The sequence below is a fragment of the Paramormyrops kingsleyae genome, chromosome 22 (genome assembly GCF_048594095.1).
Source record: "Paramormyrops kingsleyae isolate MSU_618 chromosome 22, PKINGS_0.4, whole genome shotgun sequence".
Lineage (NCBI taxonomy): Eukaryota > Metazoa > Chordata > Actinopteri > Osteoglossiformes > Mormyridae > Paramormyrops > Paramormyrops kingsleyae.
Genome location: NC_132818.1, coordinates 18,069,738 through 18,077,264, shown reverse-complemented (window position 1 = coordinate 18,077,264; position 7,527 = coordinate 18,069,738).

Sequence of the window (7,527 nt, the reverse complement as noted above, 5' to 3'; positions counted from 1 at the left end):
GTTAGAATCTTATAGACCTGAATCATATCCCCACTTAGTCTCCTTTGCTCAAGGCTAAACAGATTCAGTTCCGCTAACCTCTCCTCATAAGACATTCCTCTAAGACCAGGAATCATTCTCGTAGCTCTTCGTTGCACCTTTTCTAAGGCAGCAATGTCCTTCTTGAGGTATGGTGACCAAACCTGCACACAGTATTCTAGGTGGGGTCTTACCAAGGAATTATATAAGTGTAACATCACCTCCCTTGACTTAAACTCCACACACCTAGAGATATAACCCAACATTCTATTGGCCTTTTTTATTGCTTCCCCACACTGGCGAGAGTGGGACATGGAAGCATCAACATACATACCGAGATCTTTCTCATAATCAGCTACTTTTATCTCAGTGGAACCCATAAAATATCTGTACTTTATATTTCTGCTCCCTGCATGGATTACCTTACATTTATCTGTGTTAAATTTCATCTGCCAAGTATCAGCCCATTCGCTAATTAAATCCAGATCCCTTTGAAGCTTCTCTGCTGCTAGATCAGTATCTGCTACACCGCCCACCTTGGTGTCGTCTGCAGATTTAACCAGTTTACTGTATGTATTTGTGTCAATATCATTAATGTAAATTAGGAACAATAGTGGTCCTAAAATTGAACCCTGTGGTACCCCACTATGAATGGAGGCCCACTGTGACATTGTGCCTCTAATAACTACTCGCTGCTTCCTGTCAGTTAGCCAGTTTTTGATCCAAACTGCCACAGTTCCTAAAATCCCTGCAGCTTTAAGCTTTAGCAAGAGCCGTTTGTGGGGGACAACATCAAAGGCCTTCTGGAAATCTAAGTAAATCCCATCATAGGCCTTTTTGTGATCAATTTCACTTGTAGCTTCCTCAAAGAACTCAAGTAGATTCATTAAGCAGGATCTACCTCTCCTAAATCCATGTTGGCTATCCTTTATAATGTTATTTGCATCTAGGTAATCTACCATTTTCACTTGAATTATAGCTTCCATTATTTTTCCAGTAATGCTAGTTAAACTGATTGGCCTATAGTTTGCTGGATTACTTCTATCCCCTTTTTTGAATATGGGTGTTATATTAGCATGCTTCCAATCTGATGGTACCACACCCGCAGATAACGATTTCTGGAATATTAAAGTTAAAAGTTGGCTAATAATATCCCTCATCTCTTTTAAAACTATAGGTAAGATGCCATCAGGCCCCTGCGATTTATTTATTTTGAGTTTAGCTAGGCTAAGTATCACATCAACCTCAGTTATCACAGGATCTTGTGCAAACCAGGCCACAACCTTTGTATTGCAATTCTGGAATTTTGTCAGAACCTTAATGTTTTTTTGTCGGTGTTTTGAAACAACTAAAGTTAGACCACTGGTGTGTCGAAGCCGGCCAGCACTAGCGCTGATGACCATAATGATGGTGAACCACGTATCTAAGCTCAGCTCATGCCAAACCACATCATATCCAGACAGTGTTTCTCCTCGTATCCAAATTAACATCTCACCTTCCTGGGAAACTGAAGATAATGATCACCAAAAATAATGAATTACTTTTTTGGTTATGAATTTATTAATTATAATACAGCAGTGCCTGTGGTTCACAAACACGATCTGTTCCAGGAAAGTGGTTGTGAACCAAGGCAATTTTTCCCATAAGAAAGCTCTGACTTTTGATTAATTCATTCACAAACCTACCAAATAATAATTTTTAATTAATTTTCTGTTTTTATAATAAAAACTTTAAAGAAAAACACAATATTACACATGGAGACTTGCTTGCCGGGGAAATCACGCTCTTTATTAACAGTCCTTAAAGCCTTTATATTGTTATAGTTAATGTTAATGGATGCATTTCCCTATTGTCGCGTGTGTGTTTGCCCGTGTCTTGTGTGTACCCGGTCCAATCCTCACGTGTACTTAGCGTGTGTAAATCTTCCACGGTGTGTGCATCTTGCAGTTCGGCGTCTGACAACCTTGTGTTTCCCGTCTGTGTATTTGGGTTTGGTGCTCGTTGGTTGCCTGTTGTGGTCCATCTACTTACAATGGCAGGTGGGGCATGCTGGGACATGCTGGGGCATGCTGGGACATGCTGGGGCATGCTGGGATATGAGCCCCGCCGGTGCTACACTAGTATAAAAAAAGGAATCTGGTCGAAGAATCTGTTCGTCGACCAAATATTGTATGTGAACCGATGCATTTTTTTCACTAAATTTTTGGTTGCAAACCAAATTGTTCGTAGACCACAGCGTTCATGAACCACAGACACCACTGTAGCAGAAAAATTAATGACACAATATGTTAGCATTTATTTATTTATTTGTATTAGCGTTTTAGAGGCGGTACTCATTGGCTGCTTTGCACACATATAGAAAACCTACAGTATGCAGTATTTCATCAGGAGACGTCATGACCGCAGCATTTTTGGGAGTTGGCACTACCGTTCTTTTTTCTCCACCTTTTTCTCAAATGATAATAACTGAGTGGAAAAGCACATCCATAGAACATTCTGGATTTCCACATCAAGAGCTGCTGCTCCTTAGCTGACCAACAATGCCAAGTCGAATCACCGAGTAACAGGAATGAGTGACACATGCAGACTAACCAGCCTTACAGCTCTCTGCAAAGCCTCTCATGCTTACTGAGGCTTCAGGATCTGATGGTGAGCAGTAAAGGTGTGGCATGACTATGGTTCTCAGAAGGATTGTAGAAAAGCTGGTTAGCACAAGTGTATGAATACCGCACAGAGAAGCTCACTTTTGGGGCATCGTCTTCTCTCCTAGGACCTTTGTCTCGTCCTCTATAAGGAAGGTCAAGACCAAGGAGTTCAGACTATAACCTTTCTTATGAATTTCGGCTTAGTCATCATTAAGGGCTTGACCTGCCAATGTGACAAAGGTGGAGAGACGACAACAAAGCCTAAGCCAATCAGCATTGACCTTGAGGTTCAAAGGTTAGGTTCTTACTATAATTCACCAATAAGAGTTTAGATATCACTACAGCTAACACCCCGAGCTATGCGAACAGGAAGTGGATGAAACTGGATATTTGAGGGGAGACCTGGATAGAGATCAGCCAAAAAATTAATCAAAATCAAGTTTACAGCCAATATAGTTTGCAGTTACAGTGAAGGCAGAACCATCCACAATTACCTTTTTAAAACAATGTTTATAAATTTTAAAAAACAGAAACCGAATGATCCCACATCCCAAAATGCTTACATGTGGGACAACCATAAGGGCAATTGTATAATTTTATCTGGCCTGATCTCAAAACCGCGTCATCTGGGGGTTCTGGGGACAAACTGCGATAAAAAGGAGCACAGGCTGAGGGGAAGGACGAGGCAGCTACGAGTTACAGGATAATGCACGAGGTGCGGCTTCTGCTGATCTTCTCCATGGGTTTGTTGTCGTAAGCTTTCTGGACGGCATCCAGCACCTGCAGAGAGAAGAGATCCGCAAGACTGAAACAAGTCTTCAGTACTCAATCACCCAATCAGCCTCCACAACAAACTGCATTTACCCTATCAGACAAACACCGAAATGTGGGGAAATTCATATATACAGATTATACAAATAGTATTTATGTACTCACATCTTCAGTGTACGGGAAGCCACCGCTTTCGAGTTTGGAGAAGACTAGCTGTCCATTGATCTCAATCTCAAAACTGCCTGCAGAAAAAAAGGTAAAAAAGGAACTTGGAATCAGAGAATAAAATACAGACGCTCCTCTACTTACGAACTTCCAACTTACGAACTTTCAGACATACGAACGAAGAGGACTGTAAGTCCAAATTGTGTTCATTGGGCTCCCGTTTCCTGTTCGCAACATAAATTTTTCTGCGCGCCAATTCCGCCCAGTACGACTTCTGGCCGCTACTCCCGCCGCGCAGCAGTGTAGCATGCGTACTCCCAGCATCGAAGTTCTTTGTACTTGCGTATGATGTTGAATAACGACTTACGAACATTTCAACTTACTAACGGCCGTTCGGAACGTAACTCGTTCGTAAGTAGAGGAGCGTCTGTATACCTAAGATCTGTTTCTGGCAAATCAATTGAGCCATTAGTGCACAGCACGTCTAATCTCAGCGTTTGGTTAATTGCAGTGAATACAAAACGTGTACACACCCTGTTAAAATGCCAGGTTTTTGTGATGTAAAGAAATGAGACCAAGATAAATAATTTCACACCTTTAATGTGACCTATAACCTGTACAATTCAATTGAAAAACAAATAAACAATCTGTTGGGGAAAAAATTTCAAACACGTACAATAAGCTGGTTGCATAAGTGTGCACACCCGTAAACCAATACTTTGTTCAAGCATCTTCTTTTGATTTAATTACAGCATTCAGTTGTTTTGGGGACACACCTGCCAACAATTAAAGTGACTGATTAACAGATTGACAAAGCTCAGCTGTCCTAGTAGGATTTTCCTGACATTTACTCAGTTACATCCTACAATAAAAGCCATGGTTGGCAGAGAGCTTACAAAGCATCAATGGGATCTCATTGCTGAAAGGTATCAGTCAGGAGAAGAGAATCATCAAGAAGTGGAGAAAATATGCGAGAACAGTGATGTTAGCGGGAATGAGACGTCCCTCCAAAGCTGAGGAAAACATCTGGTCATGGAGGGTGCCAGAAGGTCTACAGCAATGCTGAAGGAGCTGCAGGAATTCTGGTCGTATGCTACATGTGACAATGATCTCCCATATTCTCCATATGAGGTCGCAAGATGGAAGCCTTTTCACCAAAAGACCATCACACCCACGGTGAAGCACGTGAGGGCAGCATCACGCTCTGGGGCTGTTTTCCTTCAGCTGGAACTGGGGCTTAGTCAATGTGGGGGGAATTACGAACAGTTCCAAATACCAGTCACTTTTGGCCCAAAATCTTACGGTGTCTGCTAGAAAGCTGAAGATGAAGAGGAATTTCTCCTTCCAGCTTGACGATGACCCCAAGCATACATCCAAATCAACAAATGGCTTCACCAGAAGAAAATGAAAGCTTTGGAATGGCCCAGCCAGAGCCCAGACCTAAATCCAACTTACAATCTGCGGAACCACCTGAAGGGGGCAGTGCACAGGAGACGCCCTCGCGATCTGACAGATCCGGAGCTCTTTTGCAAGGAAGAGCGGGCAAACATAGCCAAGTCAAGATGTGGCATGATAGACTCCTACCCAAAAAGACTGAATGTTGTAATCAAATCAATAGCTGCTTCAACAGTTTTAGTTTAAGGGTGTGCACACTTATGCAATCAGCTTATTATATATTTTGTATTTTTTATATTTTTCCTCCAACAGACTTGTTTGTTTTTCAATCGAATTGTACAGGTTATAGGTCACATTAAAGGTGGGAATTTTTTTTTAATGATTTATCTTGGTCACATCACAAAAACCTGTCATTTTAACTGGGGTGTGTACATTTTTTATGCCACACAGGATTGTATAAGCGCTTCCAAGAAATTGTGTCATAAATGAGCAAACAGCTGAAAAGCACCAGACAAATGATTAAACTCACGTTTCCTTACGCTTGTCTCCCACCCTTCCGTCCTTACCTTTCCTCCCGGGGGAGCCCGACATCTTCGCATCGTGGAACTTCGCCCATACGGTTCGGGCGAGCTCCTCAAACTGGAAGTTACGCTTTCATTTTCCTCTAAGAGCGAGGAGCAAGGCGCCGGAGGAGAACGGGATGGGCAAGGAAGACAGAGAAAGCGCTCTTTGTTATTTAGTACCGACTTCACCAAGAAGGACGTTTTAGTGCATGTAAGCCATACCTTCTCGTTATGCAAAAAGAATCGAGACGTCCTTCATTTTGTTAGAGTAGACTTAACACTAAATCCGTGAATTGTTTAATACATAGTAACAGTGTAATATAGGTTAATAGATCATTTCAGAAGCAATAATGAGAAACATTATACAACTGAAGTTTTTGTGCTGTGATTATTCAATAACATAATTTAATAGGCTACTTAAACTTTTAAGCAAACACACACGTCTACCAGTATTAATATACAGCGGAAGATTCAACTTACCAGAACTCAACTTTGATTATTACAGTCATCTTTCTTTAGCTAGATCTGCGTTTGCTGACCTCCTCACACCACAGACTAAGCAGAAAATATGATCATGACATACGTACCCTACGGTTCACCCAGTTATACTGCTTTTGGTTGGCAAGACAACAGCATGTAAACTACAATAGCCGCAGATTTGTCTACCTCACACGTCATATAGTGGACCCAAATATTATTTGTACACTGTGAAAGAATGCTCCAAATGGAAATGAAATTGAGAATACTGAAGAACAAACTTTAAAAACTGTCTAAAATGTTACAGTTATGTGTGTTTTAGGTAAAGAAACAACAAAATAAAATTATGCAAAATATATTCTGAAATCGTTTTATGATTATGTAATTTGTTGCCTTCAAAGAATTATTTGTACCCCTGGCCGTTCATAGAGTTGGACAAATATGTGACAACGGGAGGAGTTCCCAGTCATAATAGAGATCATTTAACGCGACACATAACAGCAGGTGTCCCAGATAGGCAGGTAATTGGGGGCCCTTAGTTTCTACAAGTAGACTTGGTGGTCATTCTCCATACAGGTATCTGTAGGGTTGGTTCAGTTTCCTAACATGGCTAAAGCTGCTGAAATACCCAATGCATTGAGGGGAAAGAGTCATAAAAAGTCACCATTGGGTCATAAAAAGTCATCGCCAGAGTCTGTCTGTTTGAAAAATTGCCACCAGACTTGACATGATGCACACTACTGTGCACTACATCATCCAGAAATTCAAGAAGACTGGTGAAATGGTTATTCTGGAGGGAAGAGGGAGAAGAAGAAAGACCTACAGTCGAAGGACAGACGGGTACATCAAATAGCAAAGCAAGTCAAGGAGGCCACTGGCATTCAGGTTTGCACACAAACAATAAGGAACAAGCTGAATGTGAGAGTCCATTTATATGCGAAAACAACAAACTGAAACATCTCAAATTTGCCAAAGAACGTGTTGACAAGCCTTCATCCAGCCGTCTGGAAATCTATTGTATGGGCTGATGAATCCGAATTGAACGTGTTTGGATCAGATAGTCGTCAGAGAACGTGGCACAGCTCAGAGGAGTACAGTCCCCCAGCGCCTGGATCCGGCTATCAAGCGTGGTGGTTTGTGGTCACATGGCAGCTCGTGGTGTCGGCAGTCTGCATTTTTTTGAAGGCAACATAAATTCTGAGGTGTATGAGGATCTCCTGTCTGCTGCCAAACTGCTTGGGTGTCGCTACGCTTTCCAGCAAGATAACGACCCCAAGCAGACTGCATAGCGAAAGCCTTTCTCGCCAAGAAGGTGAAAGTGCTTTAGTGCGGCTCCCCCCCTCCCCCCACAAAGTCCAGATCTCAATCCTGTTGAGCACCTCTGGGCTGAGATGGAGAAGAAATGCCCAACAGACCCATCAAGCAACAAACAGAACTTGAAAGACATGCTTCACCACGTATGGGAGAGCCCTGACCCAGTCGCATTTGCAGAA